This window comes from Xiphophorus hellerii, chromosome 13, assembly GCF_003331165.1.
Source record: "Xiphophorus hellerii strain 12219 chromosome 13, Xiphophorus_hellerii-4.1, whole genome shotgun sequence".
In the NCBI taxonomy this organism is placed as follows: domain Eukaryota; kingdom Metazoa; phylum Chordata; class Actinopteri; order Cyprinodontiformes; family Poeciliidae; genus Xiphophorus; species Xiphophorus hellerii.
In genome coordinates this window covers 24,911,687-24,934,189 of record NC_045684.1, presented here as the reverse complement: position 1 = coordinate 24,934,189, position 22,503 = coordinate 24,911,687, and the positions used below count along the sequence as shown (strand labels likewise).

Sequence of the window (22,503 nt, the reverse complement as noted above, 5' to 3'; positions counted from 1 at the left end):
AGGCCATGTTTGGGGTGCTAGCAAAACAAGCTTGCTAACATGAGCGCTCTAAATGTATTCTTTTCCCCTTTTTATGTTACAGCTACAAACGATTAGGAATGATAAAAACCTGTAGTGTTCGACATCAAGTCAGGTTTATTTTGATAGCACATTTCAGCAACAAGGCAGTTCAAAGTGCCTTACACCATAACTAGCTCACCATTAGCGCAGACTAAATATTGTAGGTCAGCTTGCTAAACAGAGATGTCCTGAGATTCTGTTTTAGAACATTTTTGATTAATGTTCTCAAAATTTATAAGCTTTCACACATTTAAATTACTCTGCTCTTGAAGCTGCAGTATGCAACTTTCATTAACAAAAATGTTTTACTTTTGTTGAAACTGTCATTTTGTCGTAACAGTAGAGTATGAGACTGATAATCTGTGAAAAAAATTTTTGTTTCTCTGCCTTCTCCCAGTCCTAACTAGAAACAAGCAATCAGAGTCAGGAGGAGGGTCCGAGCGCTGTCAATTACCCCTAAGCATGGCGCTGCTCCCACTCTTCCCCTTGCTCTCTGCTATGCTGCAGCTAGCTGTGAATGCTAAGGGTACTTAGCATGGCCATCAATGACGGCAGGCAAATCGTTTTCCTATAACAATGACCTGTTTCTCCTCCATTAGCAGCGAGTACATGAGCTTGATTGACAGCGCTAAGACCCTCCTTCTGGCTATGACTGGTTGTTGGTGCATTTCTTCAGACAACAATAATGTCTGAAGAACATCCTCCAATGTCTGTTTATTTGTTGTTTACTCAGCAAATAACCATGTTTGGTGTTGAGACAACCAATTAGTGCTGTCAATCATTCAGGGAAGTGTTATGGGTGTTTTTAAAGTAGACTTTCAACGGGGAAAGATTCACAATCTTGAAACAAAAATATTGAGCTCCTCCAATATGTTCTTCAGACATATTGGAGGAGCTCAATATTTTTCGCAGATTATATGTCTCATATTAGATTGTCAGGGTATAGTCACAATTTTAACAAATATATATATATAAAAAAAAACATTGTTTATAAAAGTGACACACTGCAGCTTTAAGTAATTTGGGAAAGCCAAATGTAGACATTATGACTTTGTAAAATTCTTGGCAAGTCTGGTTCATCATAGGATACAATTTCCACATGCCTTGAGGTGTTAATCTGTTCACAGAATTACATGCCAGTATAAAGACCATGACAATGTTCAGCCATGGTACCGTTCAGTACCAACACAGGATTTCTACTCAACAAATAAACATGTTTTGTCTTGAAGATACTGACTGAAACCGACCAGAGTCCCACTGTGAAACCCTACTGACATGGGCTGTAAGACTAGATAGCAAGGAAGAAGCCATGACTCCAAAATCAGCATTAAAATGATAGACTACAGTCTGCAAATGCAGTCATGAAAACCAACTTTATTTATTTATCAATTTTTTTTTATTTAAGATACATCCCTTGGTCTAATGTAATAAGTATTGAAATGTTTGGCCATAATGACCCAAATAATTATTCTCATATTTAGTAAATAGAGATTATTTTGGTAACTCTAACTGATCTAAAATAAAGTGTATAGTCTGTAGATAATGTGTGTTTATATGCAGCCTAAGTAAATAACTAGTTTTAGCTGTACTAACCAACAACAAGCTGAGATTTGAGTAGCTAGCTAGCACACAAACATGTTAAACCAGCTTTAGCTTAAGTAATGAGGCTAATTTAATGTTGTGAAAACTTTTTATACACATATAACTACATATTTTATCCATGTATCTGAGAATTTCACCATTTGCAATAATCAGGACTAAATCATTTTAATGAATTTTAAATTGTGTTATATACTATTTATTACTGGACATATGCTATACTTTCAATATTTTGTGTACTGAGCACCTACAGTGAAAATGTCCGTAGTGAGATCTTCACTCTAATATGTTTAGAACCACATAAGGAAACTCAAGATCGCAACAGGACAACTGAAATATATAACTAAACTACACACTAAAGGCCATTTCTGTGTTATGCACTTTCACAATCCTTTCAAGTACTCACACATCTCTCAACTCAGAGATGTGTGAGTACAACCTCGAAAATACTCCATCCTGTCATTTTTAGTCACTATAAAATACAGGAAAATGTTAAAGTTATTCCCGTGCGGCTAACGAAAAGAACTTAATTACCTGGTGTTCAGTAGGTGTGAACTCCTACAAAAGCAGACGTTTTTGACAGTTCACAGGTCTGGAGGATTCATCTTTGGAGCCAACGCGACATCATGGAGGAAGGGTATCAGGGTGATCTGAGACAACCAATTAGTGTGGTCAATCATTCAGGGAAGTGTTATGGGTATTTTTAAAGTCGACTTTCAACGGGGAAAGATTCACAATCTTCTCAGGAGTGGAAACACCAGCAAGTTGTGCTTCGGGGAAAAATGGAATCTGGCCTCAGTGTTTTTAAATGAATGTTTTTGTTCCTTAAACTTCTTGACAGTATGATGAAATGTGTTTCCTGGGGTGATGGAGGCAACCCCCCCCCCCTGTCAGTAAGTTTCTTTTTGTTTATACATTATAGCTTAAATAAATATTGCAGGGTTTTTTTGTTTTTTGTTTACTTTTGCCAGTAACCATTGAAAAGGGAACCAATCTGCTCTCCTGTGAAAACATTGTTGTTTTCAGACAAAACCATGAACACAAAGTTCTTTTAGAGTTGACTGCAACTTAAACAACATACATTCTGTACAAGCTAAACTTTTAGGACAAAAATCCAAATGCATCACTCTTAAATGCATCATCCTAACATGCTGGTGGCAGCATCATGCGGTGGGGAAGCAGGTCAGAGTTGATAGGAAGATAGATGAAGCATAATATAGGGAAATGCTGGAAGAACAGATTTTAGAGACTGAAAATAGAGACTGGGGTTGGAGCGAATGCAAATGTATGATGCAGTTATTAAAGGGGCAGTATTATGTTGGGCTTTACATCACGTCATGTTATTCCCTCATCAATTACATACCCATGGTGTTGCTTTGATTCTTTCATGGATGTTTGAGAAATCCTTTAATCTCCCATGGCAACCACTTAGCTGTGCAAAATCCCTGGGTGGACGTAGCCCCGCCTTTCATGACAAAACTCCTCCTCTGCTCCTCCTCCTTAGTTCAATGCTGGTAAAAACACTGTTAATGTCAGGATCTGTGTTTTCTGTGTTCATTTAGAGTTGTTTTGTGTCCTTAAGTCTCTTCGTTGTCCTGTCCTCCCCTTGATTGTTCCCAGGTGTGTCTCGTCTCTGTGATTACCCTCCTGTGTATTTAACTCCACCTGTGTTCCTTGTTCCTCGTCGGGTCCTCGTCAATGTTTCGTCTATGTTAGCTTCAGTGTCGTCAGTGTTTCCCTGTGCCTGCTGTCCGTTGTTTTGACTGGTTTCCATCATTAAATCCTCATTTTCATCATACCTGGGTCCGCTGCGTCTGCCTCACCACTCTCTCCACCACACCACCTCATGACAGTAGGACCCGACCATACTGAACGGTGAGGCTGCTAAGAAAATGGACCCAGCTGGAGTGAGGTTCCCTCCAAGAAGGCAGAGCGGAGGGAGGCGGAGATCTGGCAGGGAGGAGACGGAGCTAGCTGAAGCCCTCGCCGACCTGCAGCGGGAGCTATTCCGGGGAACGAGGCTGGTGTTGGCACCCCCCGGATTCGGCCCCCGTCGATACCTCCATCCGGAAGGTCAGCGACGTGAGCCGCCGGTGGAGCCGGCCCCTCGTCGCTTTCCGGAGCCGCCACCTCCACGGTCAGCCCGGAGACAGCGACGTGAGCCGCCGGCAGACCCGGCCCCTCGTCGCCTTCCGGAGCTGTCACCTCAGCTGTCTGCCCGGAGACAGCGACGTGAGCCGCCGGTGAACCCGGCCCCTCGTCGCCTTCCGGATCCGTCACCTCCGCTGTCAGCCCGGAGACGGCGACGTGAGCCGCCGGCAGACCCGGCCCCTCGTCGCTTTCCGGAGCCGCCACCTCCACGGTCAGCCCGGAGACAGCGACGTGAGCCGCCGGTGGACCCGGCCCCTCGTCGCCTTCCGGAGCTGTCACCCCCGCAGCCGGCCCCCAGGCTTCGCTCCGGCTCACCTCCGCAGCCGTTTCCAAGGCTTCGCTGCGGCTCACCTCCGCGGCCGGTTCCAAGGCTTCGCTGCGGCTCGCCCCCGCGGCCGGTTCCAAGGCTTCGCTGCGGCTCGCCCCCGCGGCCGATTCCAAGGCTTCGCTGCGGCTCGCCCCCGCGGCCGGTTCCAAGGCTTCGCTGCGGCTCGCCCCCGCGGCCGGTTCCAAGGCTTCGCTGCGGCTCGCCTCCGCGGCCGGTTCCAAGGCTTCGCTGCGGCTCGCCTCCGCGGCCGGTTCCAAGGCTTCGCTGCGGCTCGCCTACGCGGCCGGTTCCAAGGCTTCGCTCCGGCGCACCCGAGGCCGAGTCAGCCGGCGTTCCAGCCGGCGCACCCGAGGCCGAATCAGCCGGCGTTCCAGCCGGCGCACCCGAGGCCGAATCAGCCGGCGTTCCAGCCGGCGCACCCGAGGCCGAATCAGCCGGCGTTCCAGCCGGCGTTCCTTCCGAGACTCCCAGTGTTCCTTCCGAGACTCCCAGTGTTCCTTCCGAGACTCCCAGTGTTCCTTCCGAGACCCAGACCCCCAGCGCTCCGACTCAGACTCCCTGTGTTCCTCCAGAGACTCCCTGTGTTCCTACCGAGACCCAGACCCTCTACGTTCCTTCCGAGACCCCGACTCCCGAGACCCTCTACGTTCCCTCCGAGACCCCGACTCCCGAGACCCTCTGCGTTCCTCCTGAGACCCTGACCTCCTGCGTTCCTCCTGAGACCCTGACCTCCTGCGTTCCTCCTGAGACCCTGACCTCCTGCGTTCCACCCGAGACCCTGACCTCCAGCGTTCCACCCGAGACCGAGACTCCCTGCGTTCCACCCGAGACCGAGACTCCCTGCGTTCCACCCGAGACCGAGACTCCCTGCGTTCCACCCGAGACCGAGACTCCCTGCGTTCCACCCGAGACCGAGACCCCCAGCGTTCCGACCGAGACCCCCTGTGCTCCACCAGAGACCCTGCCTCGGGGGGCTCGTCGTCGCCGTCTGTGGGCGGCCCCCGGGACTCATCGCCACCTCCAGCGCCGCGGACGGCCGCCGGACGGCCTCCGTGGTTCCCGCCTCCAGCGCCGCGGACGGCCGCCGGACCGCCTCCGTGGTTCCCGCCTCCAGCGCCGCGGACGGCCGCCGGACCGCCTCCGTGGTTCCCGCCTCCAGCGCTGCGGACGGCCGCCGGACCGCCTCCGTGGTTCCCGCCTCCAGCGCCGCGGACGGCCGCCGGACCGCCTCCGTGGTTCCCGCCGCCGCGGACGACCGCCGGACCACCTCCGTGGTTCCTGCCTCCTTTGCCTCCGCCCACCCTGTGGGTAGTTTTTTGTTTGTTTTTGGACTCTTGGCCCCTCTTGTGTTTCCGCCCACGATGGTGGGTTGTTTTTTGTTTTTCTGGACTCTGGCCCCCCGTCCAGCGCCCCTCCGCCCACCCTTGTTGTGTTTTTTGTTTTTCTGGACTCTGGCCCCCCGTCCAGCGCCCCTCCGCCCACCCTTGTTGTGTTTTTGTTTTTTCTGGACTCTGGCCCCCCATCCGGCGCCCCTCCGCCCACCCTTGTTGTGGTTTTTTTTTTTTGGGCGTCTGGTAGCCGCCCTTGAGGGGGGGGTACTGTCAGGATCTGTGTTTTCTGTGTTCATTTAGAGTTTTTTTGTGTCCTTAAGTCTCTTCGTTGTCCTGTCCTCCCCTTGATTGTTCCCAGGTGTGTCTCGTCTCTGTGATTACCCTCCTGTGTATTTAACTCCACCTGTGTTCCTTGTTCCTCGTCGGGTCCTCGTCAATGTTTCGTCTATGTTAGCTTCAGTGTCGTCAGTGTTTCCCTGTGCCTGCTGTCCGTTGTTTTGACTGGTTTCCATCATTAAATCCGCAAATTCATCATACCTGGGTCCGCTGCGTCTGCCTCACCAACCCGCACCACACTTCATGACAGTTAAAGGGTCACCATTTTAGATTATTTTAACTTGGACTGTCATAAAAATCCTAATAAAATACTAAGAAATTCACAACTGCATATTAGGGCCATTGTGACAGTAGATTTTCACCAAAAAAAACCTCAGGAATGTTGAGATTAATCTAAAAACTTTTTTGAGGAAAACAAAAGTGAGTTTCTGAGTCTCAGAAATTTCCCTTTTATTTCTAGAAAGAATATTTTATTTCTGAGATGAATCTCAAAATACCAGCATTTCTTTAGCAAATTTTCGAATTCTAAAACAAATTTTTTCAGTGTTTTTTTTTTTTTTATGCAGATTTACATTTTAAAACACCCCTTTCTTATCACCCATCTACAATTACTCTACGAATTTCTACGAAATTTGCTTTTTAATAGCTATGAATTCTTCTCCACTGATCCTACCTGACTAACGAGTCACTGGATCCCAGACTCATCTGGCAATAATAGACTTTATAGAGCAGGGGCGCTATTTTAACATCTGATCCCCAATCAGCGACGAGAGACAGACGGAGTAAATAACAGTATAACAGACCCAGCGTGGCTTACTATCACTGTGCGCCGGTGCCACGCTCCCATCTGGAAAAGGAGACGCGGGTGGGAGGAGGAGGAGAAGGAGGGCTTTGCGCATCGTCGGTGCCAATAGGCGCAGCGCTATCTAATTAAACCCCTACCACGTAATCCCGGCCACACCGTCCCCAACCCCCCCCCCCCCCCTCATTTTAAATCCACTCCGACGGCGCACATCACTCCAACCAACAGCGCTGCTGTCCTCCGCGTCCCGCTCCTCCGCGCTGTTGTCCCGGTCTCTGCCTCTGGAGGAGAGCGAGCGCCCCAGCAGCTACAGCAGCACCATCACGGCTGCCTGCACGGTAACATGCTCTGCAGGCTTCGGCTGCTGTAGCTCCACAGACATATAGGCTATACACCCTATATAGCTACTGGGACGTGTGTTGCAGTAGGGGTGTGTGTGTGTGCGTGGGTGTGTGTGTGTGTGTGTGTGTGAGCGATAAGGAGATCTGGTTTTTATCATTATTATTATTCGGTCCCGGAGGAAAGCGTCCGGTGCGAGCCGAGCATCCCTCCACGCAGCAGGGGAGACCCTCCCGCTCCAGAGCCCCGTCGCTACAACCGGTAAGGAAAAGCGCTCAACATTAATCTGTACCGTTTTTGCAATTGTAATAACACCGGTGACAGGGACAGAAGGAGATCGGAGAGTGGAAACGGAGACGCTTTTGTTTTACCCGCGGAGGGGGGCAGAAATGTGCGTTCCCGGGCTGCGTAAGGACAGAAAGAAGAAAAGAAAAAAATAGGGGGGAGTAGAAAAAAACAGTCCCGTACTGCCTCTCGGGGTCATCTCACCATATTAAAACACGTGCTTCGTGTTTCAGTGCGGCTTAGTGACAAATGCGGACAGCTCCTTTATTTGGCAGAGCCAATAACACGGGAGCAGAGTGGGCCTGCAGTTTTTATGAATGATCTGAACATGGGACAAGATGCTGCGGATCTGCCACCTTTCTCCAGTAGAGCTGGATTCAATTTCATCTTAATAGAGAGAAAGAGATAGCATTTGTTTGTTGCAAATTAAAAACATATATATTTTCTGCAAGTTCAAATATCTATATGGTTAAATACAGGGCCGGATATAAAAGGATGAGGGCTACTGGGCTAGTGCCAGTTTTGGTGCCCTATTCGCCAAAAAAAAAAAAGAATAAAAAAATTAATAAATAATATATATATATTGTCTTAAGTTTTCTTGTGTTTTCCTAAATCATACCATTTGTTTACTAATCTCTGCCATTAAGTCTTTTGATCTGGTGGTTCTGATTGGTTGTTATTTAGCCAGTATTTGCAAGGAGTACTCTGATTGGACGAAAAAGGCCTGCCTGTGATTGGCTGATGGTGTGGCTCCCTGTGAAGTTGTAAATGCACAGGCCATACACTATTCTACATTCACAGATATGTGTGCTCATATTAGTGTCACTGCTCGCTCATGTTGCCGACACAAATTAGTGTCGTATGCAGAAGGTTACTCTTACAACTATTCATGCTAGTTAGCATTCTGTCTCATGTAGCGACGGCTAGGCTTATGAATATCGGCTCGTTGATGCTCAATTCCCCTCAATTCCCCTCAGTTGAATTCATAAAAACAAATTGTATAAACAGTTTTTATCAGTTATTTGTGACTTGTTGTTTTATTTGATGAAGTTTCTAGTTGTTTCTATACCTGTAGGTAGATACAGAGAGGTTATGGAGTACTGTGATTTAAAAAAAAAAAAAAAAGAACAAGAAAAAAAGACACCTGAGCTCAGACTACCTTTGTGTTCACATACAACCCATAATATATCACCAGTGCAGTTTCAGTTGTTTCACAAAAAATGCTTTTTAACCCATCTTTGCTATACTTACTAGTGCATAAAAAACCTATTTAACCCTCCGTAGCACAACACTCAGAAGGAGCGCAGCAGATATCACGGTCAGACAGTGGAGAAACGGTGGTGGTTTCACCACCACCAGATCCTAAAATCACAAAAACAACAACAACCGTTGCTTACATCCATCATGTTGTGTTTCTGTTTCAGGATGTGCAGGGAAGATGTTTTTGGTGGTATTTGTTTGGCTATAATGCAGTGATAGTGATGCAGTGCTGGATCAGGAGGGTTAACTGGAGAAGAAAAGCAATGTCAGTGGTGTGGCAATTTTTGTCATGGTGTCAAAAGAGTAAGAAAATATATAGCCAATCCAGTAAGTATCAGTTACTTCAGCAATGGTAAGATAGGCTTTTGATATCAACCCAAATTTTCTTATCGATGCATCGATACTCATAGAAGCTCTCCTGAGTCATTTTATCTTTGTCATAGATAAGAAAAATGAGACTCTCCTAGTGATTGACAGCAGGTTTAAGGGCTAGGCAAACAAGATTAGAGTCAGGAGTCCCATACTCCCCCTCATCTGAGACATACAACAGTGCATCCTTAGATTCTCAGCTGCCAGGGAAGCGCTCACGACCTGCGACTTAACAAGCCTGACTCTACCTCTGCCACGCTGCGTTGATAGCACGATACATTTGCCCCGCACATCTTCTTCTCCTAAATGCCACCCAGCTGTTGCACGCCTTCCGTGTATAATCCTCTGGGATTGAACAAGTTTCTGTCAGGCTTTGCGTCATGCGCAGGCAAGTGGAATTAGCGCTGAAAGTCATCTGTTTAGTCGTTTTAAAGAGGAGTCAGAGTCTCGTGTCACTGCCATCAGTCTCTACAGCAGGGTGATGGTGAAGTGAGCAGCCAATGCGTTTGACTCCAGGTTAATGGGAACGTTGAGGTGTGGGGCCTTCCTCTCACAAAACCGACGTAGCGCGCTGCAGAGAGATGCTCAAACACGCTCGAATCAGGCAGGACTTTGCCGCCTATGCTTCGTTGGGTCGAGGCGTCGTTTAGGCCACATGTGCTTATGCTTGTCTAGTTGTTACATAAGAGGATAAATGTGCGCTGGAGCACTACTCTCTGTGTCACTTAAACTCATAAGCGCGCGCACACAGGCAAAGCCTTCCTTCTGCTTGTATGCTACACACCAGAGGAGATTTCAACAAGGAGGCATCATACCCCACAAACACAACAGATGTTGTGGTTAAGGTGCGTCAACGAGGGGCCCGGTTTGGCTTTTCTGCTGAGTGTACAATGCCTTTCTGTCTGTGTCCCGTTCTCTACGCTGTCACATTTACATGACCAATGCAGCTCTTCTCATATAAGCGACCTTGGTTTCATATGACGCTGCCAGAAATCTTGACACGCTGCCCCCTCTACTAGCATGCGTTGAATACACAAGTACCAAAGTGACTTTGAAACCAGGATTCATTCTTGTCACGTGACCACAGACAGAGGCACATCTCAGAGCTCCTTTTTCTAACCTACATTATACTGCTGTTGATTTACACAGGGGAAGATTGATTGCGGAAATCTTTGTTTTTCCATATTTTCAGGGGTTCAGAAACAACACAAGGGCCAAATCTTCTCCAGTGACAACTCTGAGGCTGTTTTAATTGGAAAAACATTAAACACTGGTAACAACGGTGCAACGGAATAAAATCTTACCCTGAAATTAATTTAATTGGGATTTGATGTGATTGACCAACACAAAGTAACGCATAATTGTAGAAGGAAAAGGGCGTATGGCTTTCAGTGTTTTTCTGCAACAAAAATGACAAATATGGCATGTGTTTGTATGTAGTCCCGCATAGTTTTTACACAGTAAAATCACTTTCTATGGCTTTCTTTGAACATTAAACGTATTCCTGACACTCTTAGCATACAAGTAAGACTTTTGAGTCAACTATTAGTGTGACTAATTGTTGGGAGTATCAAATTCAAGAGGGAAGAATATAAAATTTGCATGCCATATGTTTCTGATTTTATTTATAACTGTGGTTCAGCAAGTAAAGTGGTCATCTTGCAATTGGGGGACTGTGGGTGCGATTTCAGCTCCCAAGTCATCTGTTGATGTGCCCCTGGGCAAGGCACTTAGCCCCAAGTTATGGTCTATGACTGTGTGCGCACAAACAGCTTTTTGAGTGGTGAGTATGACTATGAACTCAGTCCATTTTAACATTTTCCTTTTTAGTTCATCAGTATGCACTGTTTTGTCTTTATGCATAAACACCCAATAAAACAGACTATAAGAAAAATGCAAAAAGGTTTAAGGCGTACAAACGACTGCAAAGTGCAGTAGATGTTTGGACCAATGGCGGCACAGAACAGAGGGGAAATGGAAGCTTTCCTTTTTCCGCTGAGTTATATCACTTGTCAATTAGCAAACAGTGAGTAGTCACGTTCTCATCATCGTGATGCTGTGGTTTGCTTCCCATTTCCTGCCAATATCCAGTATTCACAATCCCCTTCACATCCTGTGCCTCTTTCACTTCACTTTACTTGATATGTTTGTAAAACTAAGAGACAGATAACACAGTTTGTCCTGTCATGAAACCAAATTGGCAAAAGACTTTAATTGTGCGCATTGAAGTCAAACGATTGACATTTTGCTCTTGAACACTGGCAATTTAAATATTGAGAGTGTATCTTGGCTTTAATTACTAAAAGCAAGAGGATGTCGTAGGGCGCCTCTACACGTGTTTGAATTCACCATATAATTCGGAACTGATGTGAGTTTGGTAGCTAGCAAAAGTTCAGATTTTCCAACTCCAGCGTCGGCCAGGTTGGACATGCATCGAATGCTCAAAATGCTTCAAACGCGAAATGCGCCATGAGACTTTGACATGCCCTAGACACGCCTCCACATAAAAACTAAACCAGATGCCCCGACGCTCAAATTGCGTTCGGTCTCAGCATACGATTTACATAATCACATCAATCCAGTCAAATTTGCTGATTCAAATTTAATTGCATAAATTCAAATTTGATCTTGTATGATAAAACGCAGTCAAATTCCATTTATAATCGCAGTTGGTTAAAGCTCAAAATGTTGCTTACAGCGACTGAAATGGAAAGCATTCATATTTATATTAATACAACCAAAATGATCAATCTCAGTATGGTGGTTTGTGTACCACATCATAAAATTGCGCCGTCTGCTCTTGTACTTTAGTAAAACACCGGATACTGTATAGTGCTTCTGTCTTGATCCTTTAAGTAATCTGGATTAATGTTGCAGTACTTTAAAAAAAAGAAAAGAATACAATGGGGAAGGTTGTGACATGCTGACTAGGACTGTGACATCACTCCCAATTGTGTTTGACTTTTGGCTCCACATCTTTAAAAAGAGATTTAAAATTACTTGTCCATATTCTGAAGCCCCTTCCATTTCCATAATGCAGAAAGAACATGCAAACATGCATGTAAAGCATGCAATATGGTAGAATTTGTCTGAAATGTTGTTTTTTTTACTAGAAAAGGGCAATTTTGTTTACCGACACTTAACAATAATGTATTTTATTACGGTTTCAGTTGTGTTTTCTTTGTTTGTTTGTTTTGTTCATTGTTTTTGGCTGTTGTGTTTAATTTTCAATATTTAAAATGTCTTCCAGTTCCAGTGCTCTTTACAAAATTAAAGTTTATTGGACCATGAGAGGCCGAATTTGTATTATTATGCCGTTGTCGATATATCACTTGAAAATGATTTAGAAACGACAACATTGTTGTTTATTGCAATACTCAAGCAATTTATCAGCCAGCAAAATGTGCCATTGTGACAGGTCTGGTTATCAGAAATATTGTATTTTCAATATTTGAGTGCCGTGTGGCTGTCAGGGGTTCATCTGAGGTCTGTGTTTCGCAGTAATCTGGCCTGACCCTCCCTGTTAGGGGGCGACTCCTGCCCTGTCAGACGCCCAGCCATCCCGGTGTTAGACTGAGAGAGCGACTGCTCTGCAGGGGGTGGATGATTCAGAGCGGAAAAGAACACTCCCAATCCCAATTCTTCCAATCAGCCCGAGGTGAGGCACGGATTGGGATTAGCTTGGAGCCAGCGGAGAATTTACGGGGCTGTAAAAAGCGTTTACCCTTCACAGAATTTGCTTTTTTATTTATTTTTCTTAATCAAGCTTAAATTAAAATTTAGATCATGACACAAATTTTGATATCAGACACAGAGTTTTTATTTGGGGGGAAGCTATAAGAGAATCAAAAGACTGTCTATCTCAGGTTTCGGATAAACCTCAAGAATTGAAATTAAAAAAAAAAAGTTGCGAGGACTAATGACACAAAAATAGATTTATTTTTTGGAGCTTCGGAATAAGAACATGACCAGAGTCAAACATGGTGGTGCTTGCATCATGGTTTGGAGTCGCTTTGCTTCTCCGAAACTTGGACAACTTCCTGTAATGGATTTGTCGATTGTAATGAACCATAATATTTTTGTGTTTTTATGACGTAAAGCACTTTGAAAAGCCTTGTTGCCTAAATGTGCCGTACAAGTAAGTTTGATTGACCTTCGCACTAAAGTGTTTAACTGTGAGAGATTGGAGCTAAATTCAGGAGCATAATCCCATAAGAAGAAAGTTTTACGTTTCAACAAGAGGCAAAAGTCGTTGAGAGTTTCTCATCGTAGCGAGATATAAAATTCACTTCTCGATAAAACAAGACTAGTTTTCTATGGCATGACAAGAAAGCATATCTCTTGAACAAGAAACGTTATGACTCGTTAAAAAGGCATTGCTATAACTCTCCTCATGACTCCGTTTCTTATAGTTTAAAAATTCCAAGATGAGTTGCTTTTTTACCGTTACACCTTTCCTGTTTGAGAGAGATGATATTTTAGTTTTAAAGAGATATAAATCTTGTTACACGTTTTTAAAAGTCTTATGATAAAGTTTTCTTGTTTAAACAAGATTCTGCTCCTGAATTTACTTCCGAACAATTCCATACTTTCAGCTCCAGGGCATGTCAGCCGGAAAATGACTGGAAATACACCAGCATCTCCGACTCTGAATGGTTGAAAATAATAATACAAATTGAGTTGAGTTAGGCAAGTTTATTTGTGAAGCACATTTCAGCAACGAGGCAGTTCAAAGTGCTTTACATCCCAAAAACATAACACACTAACCAACGTGTCACATACCATCAATCAATTATATATCAAATATATTGATCAATATTGCAGTTCTGAATCAAAGGTAACTCTAAGCAGGTGGGGGTTTAGCCTTGATTTAAAGGAACTCAAGTGTTTTGAAAGGTTTGCCGTTTTCTGGAAGTTTCTTTCGTGTTTTTGGTGCGTAGAAGCTGAATGCTGCTTCAAAATTGACGCTCTTCTAAGGCCTAGTTAAAGTCTACAGTAATTGAGATGCAGTGGAATGTCCTTAAACGGAGTTCATTCTTAAATTCCTTTCAGTGCAGCTGAATTAAATTGTTCTGCAAGAAATTAAGGGGCCACATTTTCTCCATAACACTGTGAATAAATGACGCTCGATTGTTTTTGATACCAAGTGTGGTACAAACAGGCTAATTATTTTTTCCACTTGTGGCCAAGTTACCTTGGTTTGATATTCAACTGTCTTTGATGATCTGAGACATTCAAAACAAAACAGGAAAAGCAGAAGATACCTGTGAGAGTGGAAATGCATTACCACAGAGAATTTGCTCTTGAGTGAATCATCCTGACAAAAACCAGGTATTATCATTCAGATCCCAGTTCACCAACAGACTGCAGCTGTCTGCTGTTCCACAAAGCAAATGAGACATGGAGGTTGAGCAGCACAGACCTCATCACGGGGAGGTCCAGCTTCCTCGTCTCCTGTGAATTCAGACGAAAAGACGAGGGTACGGAATAATCTGACCGGGCAATTGGTAGCGGCTCCAATCTTTTCTTCTTTTTTTCCCGCTTAAAACCCAAACACAGATTGAACAAGAAAGTGCGGCCAAGGACATTTGAAACGGAAGGGAATGAGGGGAAATCAAAATGAAAGGAGGTAATGAGAAGTTTGGAGCAGAGGATTTAATAAGTAACAGTAATCGCGCTAGCTAGCCGCCGGTCTTCTCCTCCCGTAGCCATTAGGAGGCTCAGAGGGCAGCCAATTACTCCCAGAGCACTGCATGCTCCGCGGCTAATGATGCCGAGGGGGGGGTGGGAGGGAGGTGTGTGTGTGTGTGTGCGTGTGTGTGTGTGTGTGTGTGTGTTCTGTTGTTGAATACACCTCTGCATTTGTTACAAAGGGTGTGGCTGAGAACACACTTCGACCAACACTTCTGCTGAGATCATAATTCTCCTGTACCATTAGCACTTGATCCTCACGTCTTCCCATACCTCTAAATGGTGGCTTTCTTCTTTTTTTTTCACTTGGTCTTTGAGGCAGTTTCAGAAAGAAAAAAGGGGCTCAATTAGTTCTGTTCCTTTAGATATAAAAGCATCTCCTGTCCCACTGACACTTTACTACTCAGGAAGATTTCTCTTGATCCAGATCCCTCTCACACTCCTAAAGAGTATACAAGAAATTCTGCAAATTCCTAGTAAAACTATTGACACCCCATCACTTTATATATCTATATATATATATTTTTTTTTTTCCTGGAAATTTGGGAATTTTATTGATTATATAATCAGAAACATGCATAGTATTTTCTTTCTCTCTCACCCCCAACATGTTAAAAATTAACTTGAAATTAAAATTTTGTCTAGCGCTAGAGGAATAAATGGTTCGTCGTCTTTAGCCAACGACAAAAGAGAAATCCTACAACCGCTAAAATCTGATGCCACTCCATTTTTGTTTACATTTTGGCGAAGAAGGAAGTTGCGCTCGTTGTTTTTTCAGAGGTTTTTGTGTCATTTCCTTCGCCACAGGCGAAGAGGGGAACAGGTTTTTCAAAGAGTTTGGATCGTTTGAAATTTTGGTCTTCAATCAAACGGAGTCTACCAGACAGCTTAAGGGTAGTAAGGGTGGATTTTATTAAGACGTATAAAGGTAAAGGGGAGGGGGGTGGGGGGGGATAAAAATGCACATTATACTTTCCTCCTCCATCAATCAGTATCCTTCAGCTTTGCCAATGTGCATAATAAATATCCACAACATCCACCAGCTGTGACATATACATCCCAAGTGGATGCTGACCTCACATTTCCCATTTCTTTATGTCTGTATCCATCTCAAGATTGAGAAAGACCAGACAGAATGTTCCAGGTGGAAGAAAAAAAAATAAAACCAGTGACAGCATCAATTAGAGTCCGTTTTGCCTCCCCAGCCCACTCCCCGCTCCTCCCAGCCACTCCCCGCGCTGTCACCCTCTCAGGGTAATAACAGAGGGCCAATCAGAAATAGCAAAATCGATCTGGCGCCGGCTGGCTCGGATGCATTTACAAGCAGCCTTAATGACTGCAGACTCATTTCTCCGGGCCGCTGCTGCAATCGCACGGCGCAAGCTTCTTTTTTTTCTTCCCCCTGCCGAGCCACAGGCAAAAAGAGCAGCGGAGTTTCCTCAATTGCAGTGAATGTGCAGTCTGCCTCTCAGGTCGCAGTGCAATAACGCTTCTGCGCTTTGGCCTTGCTTGTGAAAGAATTTTTTTTTTCTTTCTTTCTCTTATTGAAAGCGAAACTGTAAATATGGCTCTCCAGCTTCTTTCATGCGTCCTGATTGAGAGCTTCATCAGTGGGATGTGATTGATGACTGCGTTATGTTTTTGCTTTGGATTCGGGGGTTTGTATCGATTGGTGGCGGGCGGAGCTGAACAACTGCGATTAAAACAAAAGGATAATGACAGAATTTAATTTCTTAAAGCATTCATGTGAAGTGTAACTGGACCAGACAGTTTTTAGGATTTTATAATCGCTGTGTGTATTTGCATAAATGTGAAAGCTACGTCTCGACTCAAAACTTCATTGGGGGATTTTAACAAAGACAAAAAAAAAAACAAAAAAAAAAAAGATTTGTATTTATTTATTTGACGATAAATTGTCCCAGAAGTTATCGTGATAAATGATAATATTGTTGCTGTGAGACAATTTTTAAGTAATGGTAATGGCATAATGATGCCAGAACACATTCTCAAATATTAATAAACTTTAAATACTAATGAGCATTTAACTCCAGAACTGGAAGACATTTTAAATATCCAAAATAGATAACAAAGCAACAGAAACAACAAACAGAATGAATTATGAAGTCTCTGTAAACAAACGTGTCCTTCAAAAAAAATGGCCAGTTGATACCAAAGAACCAGACTGAAGACTTTTGGCATCTATGTGTTGGTAGAAGGAGGAAGAAAATGGAATGCAAATGGAAATTGAGCTCATTTTCATTTTGCTGCGGACCGGGGGGTTCAATTTTGACGCGCAAGACTTAGCCGGTAAAATCCGGTTTAGGATTTTCAAAATAAAAGATCTGGAAGTAGTTCATTAGTTCTTGCCCGGTGGTTGGGGACCACTGCCCTAGAGCCAAGGCTTCAAAAAGAAAAAGGGGGAGGGGGAGGTTGTGGACAGGGAAAATTCAGACGTAACTTGCAAAACTAGCTAACTAGCTATGGAGGCACTGATCCACTTCTTTCACTTCCGATACCGAGACAAATATGTGAGTTTTAATATCGGTCAGTGTTGTATAAAGTACTGAAATCTCAGAGTCAAGTAAAAGTATAAGTACCTCTCCAAAATACGACTTTGGTAAAAGTCCAAGTCACTGACTGAAATGTTACTTGAGTTAAAGTCTTAAAGTATCTGAAACTTCTTGTACTTAAGTATGGAAATTACTGTAAAAATGGATGTACTCAAGTAATGTAATGAAAAGTACAAGTAAAAAGTAAAACAAGGCAAATGCAGTTTGAATGACACTTTTTATATTTTGGTAAACTTGTCAAATACACTTAAAATAATGTACACAACCAAGTGCAGGCAAAATTAAACCTGCTAATAAATTGTTCCAGTTTTAAAGAGTAGCACATGTTAATGGTTTGTGGTTTTGAACTTGCATGCCTTTCCTATATTCGTTAAATTTAGTCTAAATTGCTATCGCTATGGCTTCTGTCCCCCCTTGAACAGAGGAGTCTAGGTAGCCTGCTACAGTCAACATTAGGCCTAAGCTAAATACACCACGTGTGGAACTGAAACAATGCCAAACAAAGTTCATTTATACAGGTAACGTTATGCTCAAGATTTCACAATAGTGCCTAGTGACCAAGCTATAGTTACTGAAACAGGAGGATTATAACCATTTTATAAGAAGTTACCTCGATGTGTTTCTTCAAGTTGGACGGGGAGTTTTTGTAAGATAGAATTTCCACATCTTCGGGCAGGAATAACATACACTGCATGCGGTACGACGAATCTTTAACACCCACGAAAGAGTGTATTGTGTTTAAATAAGGCCATGGGCTCTCGTCACCAGCTGGTGGTTCCCCTGGAGCCGTGTCCGACGTAGTTGCAGTCGTTGTGGTCTCCGTCTCCTCCTCCATGTGGCTGCTGCTGATTGCGAGACTTGCTTTGTGTTTAATGGGAGAAGCGAAACAGGTGTATCCTATTGGTTGTGATGAACAAGCCCAGGCAAGTAGGCTACCGACTTTGTTGCAGTCAATCAGTAGGTGGGGTCAAAACACTTGCGTTTCTCTCTCTCGCTTTTTTGTACCGAGTAACTAAACCACACATTGAAAATGTATCGGAGTAAAAGTATGCGATTAAGTTCGGAAATATAGTGAAGTAAAAGTGAAAGTCATCAAAAATTTTCATACTCGAGGAAAGTATGAAGTACTCCAAAATATACTTAAGTAAAGTAGTGAAGTATTTTTACTTCGTTACTATACAACACTGGTATCGGTCAATAGAGAAAAACAGTGCTGAACTGACTTAAATAGGCAGTCATACGACTGTCTTTTCCAGAAACATAGTTCCAAGTTATAGTAGAGTCAAGTGACAATGTTAACTTCAGTTATAAAAATGCTATATATATCAAATATGACTTAAAAGAAATTTGACGTCGTAATTCAATGCCTTGAAATTGGGCCTCTGTCCCTTTAAAAGCTCCTAATCTTTTTGAAAACTCTGCCTTCAGGAAGTCAACACAACATCTCTCCTCTGTTAACCCTTTAACAACATTTTTACCAGCGCTTTCACTGAGAAGTTGCTCATATAACAACAAAAGATGAAACATTTGAAATGCAACATGTGCTTTTACATAACCACTGAATCTTTTTCCATTGGTAAACCTACAGTTCACACCATTTAACATGAGGTCATGTGATGTAGCATATTAGCTAAGTGTGTTTCCTTAGAAATCTGGTTCTTTAAGAAAATAATACTTTGTGAAAATGCTAGCAAAGAGATAACAGCGGGTGTGTAAAAATGTTCCAACCCAAAGTGTTTGCATGTAAAGTTTTGCCTTCATTTATAAGTAGCAGAAGACAAGTGAAATGTTAATTGTGGGCCAGCTTCCTTAATTGTGATCAGAAATTATATTGTGTACCTTTCAAATACAGATTCAGGAAAGCACTTCAACTGTGCTCAAAATGTCACGAGCTGAAAGAATGATCACCTACACAGAAATGTAAGCAATTAGCCGGCTCCTTCAATTCAACAAAGCTTTTTGCGTCTTAGTATTTATATAACAATTCTGTATTTTTCACCAGGGAAGAGTTTGTTCTTTGCATGTAGAATGCATTTGGTAAATGCTTAAAACACTTAAGTCCAGGAGTCCTGTGGTTTCCAGCTGTATTCTACTCACAGATGACGCTGTGGGAAAAAGGAGTGATTCTTTTACATTAGTTAGTGAAAAGCATAAGAAACAGTCAATGGAGCGGGTGCAATAAATAACAAGAAAAGACAAAAATGTCCAAATAAAATGAATGTTAATAAACTATAATCAATGGCTAAAAAGCAACAGCGGATACATCCATCCGTGAATTTGGTTCTTTTTTTTTTTTTTTACCAATAAATAGCGATGCACAATCTTAGGAAACTTTTGATTGTGATATTGTTAAATGTTGTCATGACAATATTTTATTCACAACAAAACGTCTTGCTGACAATGACTACCACTGGTTCTGGCTGTCAAGTTGTCAACATAACACGCTAAATCTCGAATGTACATTTGAAAAGAACGCAGTGCTTTGACACTAACTGACAACATTACAACATATAGATAGTAAGGGTATCACATTTCCCAAGTCAGAGAAGAGTTTTAAAAAAACTTCTAAAAATATAGCGAGAGAGGGGGAAGTTGGTCAGTTATGCTAGCTTGACTTTGGCAACCTTTACATGTAGATGTGCTGCAGAATTCGATGCGTTTCAGTTTAGCTAAAAAAAACAAAAGGCGACCCACACAGCAACTCTGACAGGGTATTAGTAGATCAGATGATTAAATAAGTTAATCAACCGCAGTTGTGCTCAGTTAAAATGAGCAAAATAAACATCAGCCATGAAAACACAATACTGTAACGGACTGAATGTTCTGTATATTGTATGGGAAATGTTTACTTGTTTTTTGATGTTGAATCCTGATGCCCTGGTGGAGCTGTTGTCAGTCAGTTGCTATGGCAACAGGGGTACAATATAGCTGACACAGAGGCAGAAAAAAGAAGAGTGGTTTTGAGTTGTTCAACAGTTTTTCTGTGTTTTTCTTTCTTTTGATAATACCTACATCTCCAGGTTTAATTTTGTTAACAGAATTGCTGTACCCTGGCAGCTCTGCTATGGATGGCAAGTAAAAGAATTGTCTTTTTGCCCTCCAGCTTTGTGCGTTATGCGTGAAATTTCCAGATGTAACCAATAACATGCAACGTGTCTATATGAGGTACACTTTGTGATTACTTGGTTTGAGCCTCGTTTACATTCAGAACTGGATTAATTATTTGTGGCAACAAGGCAACATTCCTCAGATGTGTCGGCGCAAATGGATACAGTATAATATTGTAACAAATCCTGCAGATTTCTCTGCTGCATATCTACGATGCAAATCTCCTGCTCCACCTCATCCCACATGTATTTTATTGGATTCAGATCTGGTGACTGAGGATGCCATTGGGAGTACATTGCAACATTACAAATAATGCAGAAAAAGGGCCTGGTCCAAAGCCAGATAATTTCGGCCCCAAGCCGACTGCTCCAGAGTTATGTAGCATTCAGTCAGTTTCTTCAACTAAGTTTCATCTTTTAATTGATGTGGCTGTTCCATTCTATTCTCAATATCAGAGAACGAATCGCAGCAATCAAATCATACAAATCTTAGCTTTCAAACAACCTGTTGATTGTAAAGACAACTATGCGCTGCGCAAAGCAGATGATCTGAGAAGCTTGATTTGTGCTCGACGAGTTTACAAAGTCTGCATGGAGCTGCACGGTCAAATACATGATTTATGCAACGACCCCCGTTTGCATGACATTCATGCAGCTCAAATATCTGCACTACACGCCTCTAAAAGTTTGGAGCTTCGGACAGTTCAGTTCAGTATGGAAAAACATGGCGGACAAGCAAGAGCTCCTCCCGGTGGAGGTTCGCAAACACAGACGTCCTAATGACTTCACCCATAAATACCTCCTCCATACTTATGCCAAGTTGTTACTAACAACTGGGTTTTTTTTTGGTTTTTTTTACTTGTAAGCATGTTACAGTTACCATAGGTGCCCCACACTGCCTCCTAGAATCTAGCAGAAAATGGGCTACAGCGAGAAGGAGCTGCACAGGGTATAAGTCAGTGACGTGTTGACTTATCATGAAAAAATAATATATAATGATAAAATAATTTATATTGCTATTTTCGCCCTGTGGTTTGAACTATAAAGTACCTATTTTTCATTTAGCTTAACCAACTTTGATAATTTTTTCTTCAAAATCGCTTTGTCCGCATGTGGGGAATTTCCTTGCGTAAACAATAACATGCAGTGGGTCTATATTTGTAAATCGGATTATGATTAAGTCAGTGCCTCACCAGCTATGAATCTCACCGCACGTCACTGGTATAAATGCTGCAAATGTTTACGTAGAATGTACATGCATCAAGCACAAACCAAGCTTAAGGGGTCTAGACTATGATCATATAAGTTTAGGTTCATATAGCAGAGATTTTGGTTATAAAGAACTTCATACTAAGACGCAGTATTTTTTATCAAACACTCAATGGAAATGCCCTCACGGTGAAAACAGGAGAGTAAGAGTAGGCGCTAACCTGTGAGGAGATGACGTTATGCTCGGTAACAGCGGACTTATGTGTGAACAGAAATAACGTCAAGTGGCAGAACAAGAGAGCCTGAGAGCAAAAAGCAAAGAGCTGCTCGAGTGTGTGATCTCTGCATCAGAGCCCCAGAGCAAAATCTTCCACCACGATGCAAGCCACAGCGCTGCATTGTGGGATATCTCCATCGCTCCTCCGTCAGCTCAACACGGGGAGATGGCGAAGGGGAAATTCTGGCTGAGTTGGCTGAGTCTCCGTGACCAAAGCCAGGGGGTAGTTTCACTGTTCATCATTTGTTCCCAAAGCTTCTTCGTCTGAGCCGAGGAAGAACATGTGCACATGCACTGATCCGGAGAGGTTCTGCGGGAACAAGCAGTGGCGATCCGGCTTGTGAGAACACGGAGATGAGGCTAAATCCTCTTTATGTAAGCAATGTTCTTAGCTTTATTTTCAAATCATGACTTTCTGACGACAGCTTTCTCCTCACCCCGCCCCTTCTGAACACACGGCATTCCTGCGACGCGGGAATGCAGATCAAAAGTCCAAATCGACGTAATCGCCAAGTGTGACACACCGAAGGGATTTGTGGATCTGCTGCTCGGGGCAGCTTTGCATTTTGTAACGATAACAGGATTTGATCTAAAGACATGCAGCGCATAGTGCAACAGTATTCATACAGATTTTTTTTTTTAACCTTACAACCAAAGAAATTCATGGTATTTTATTAGGACTACGTGTGAGAAAATAAAACAAAGTAGCACTTAAGTGTAAAGTGGAGGGAACAGAAAGTTTTGTGTTGATCAAATATGTTACAAATAAAAAGTTGAAAAAGTGATTCA

The 22,503-nt window shown here is 43.1% G+C and overlaps 1 protein-coding gene across 3 annotated transcripts in view; it reads left to right on the top strand.

Annotated features, from left to right (window-relative positions):
* The first annotated feature begins 6,765 nt into the window (after positions 1 to 6,765).
* Positions 6,766 to 22,503, top strand: part of LOC116731466 (hippocalcin-like protein 1) — a 54,379-nt gene continuing 38,641 nt past the window's right edge. Inside the window, exon 1 of one of the 3 annotated variants that reach the window (XM_032581217.1) lies at positions 6,766 to 6,945. The gene's annotated coding sequence lies outside the window, so the exon portion shown is untranslated. Of the gene's footprint in view, positions 7,208 to 12,493; positions 12,519 to 22,503 lie in introns of those variants that run through there. The other 2 variants (XM_032581215.1, XM_032581216.1) reach the window with 2 other exon arrangements.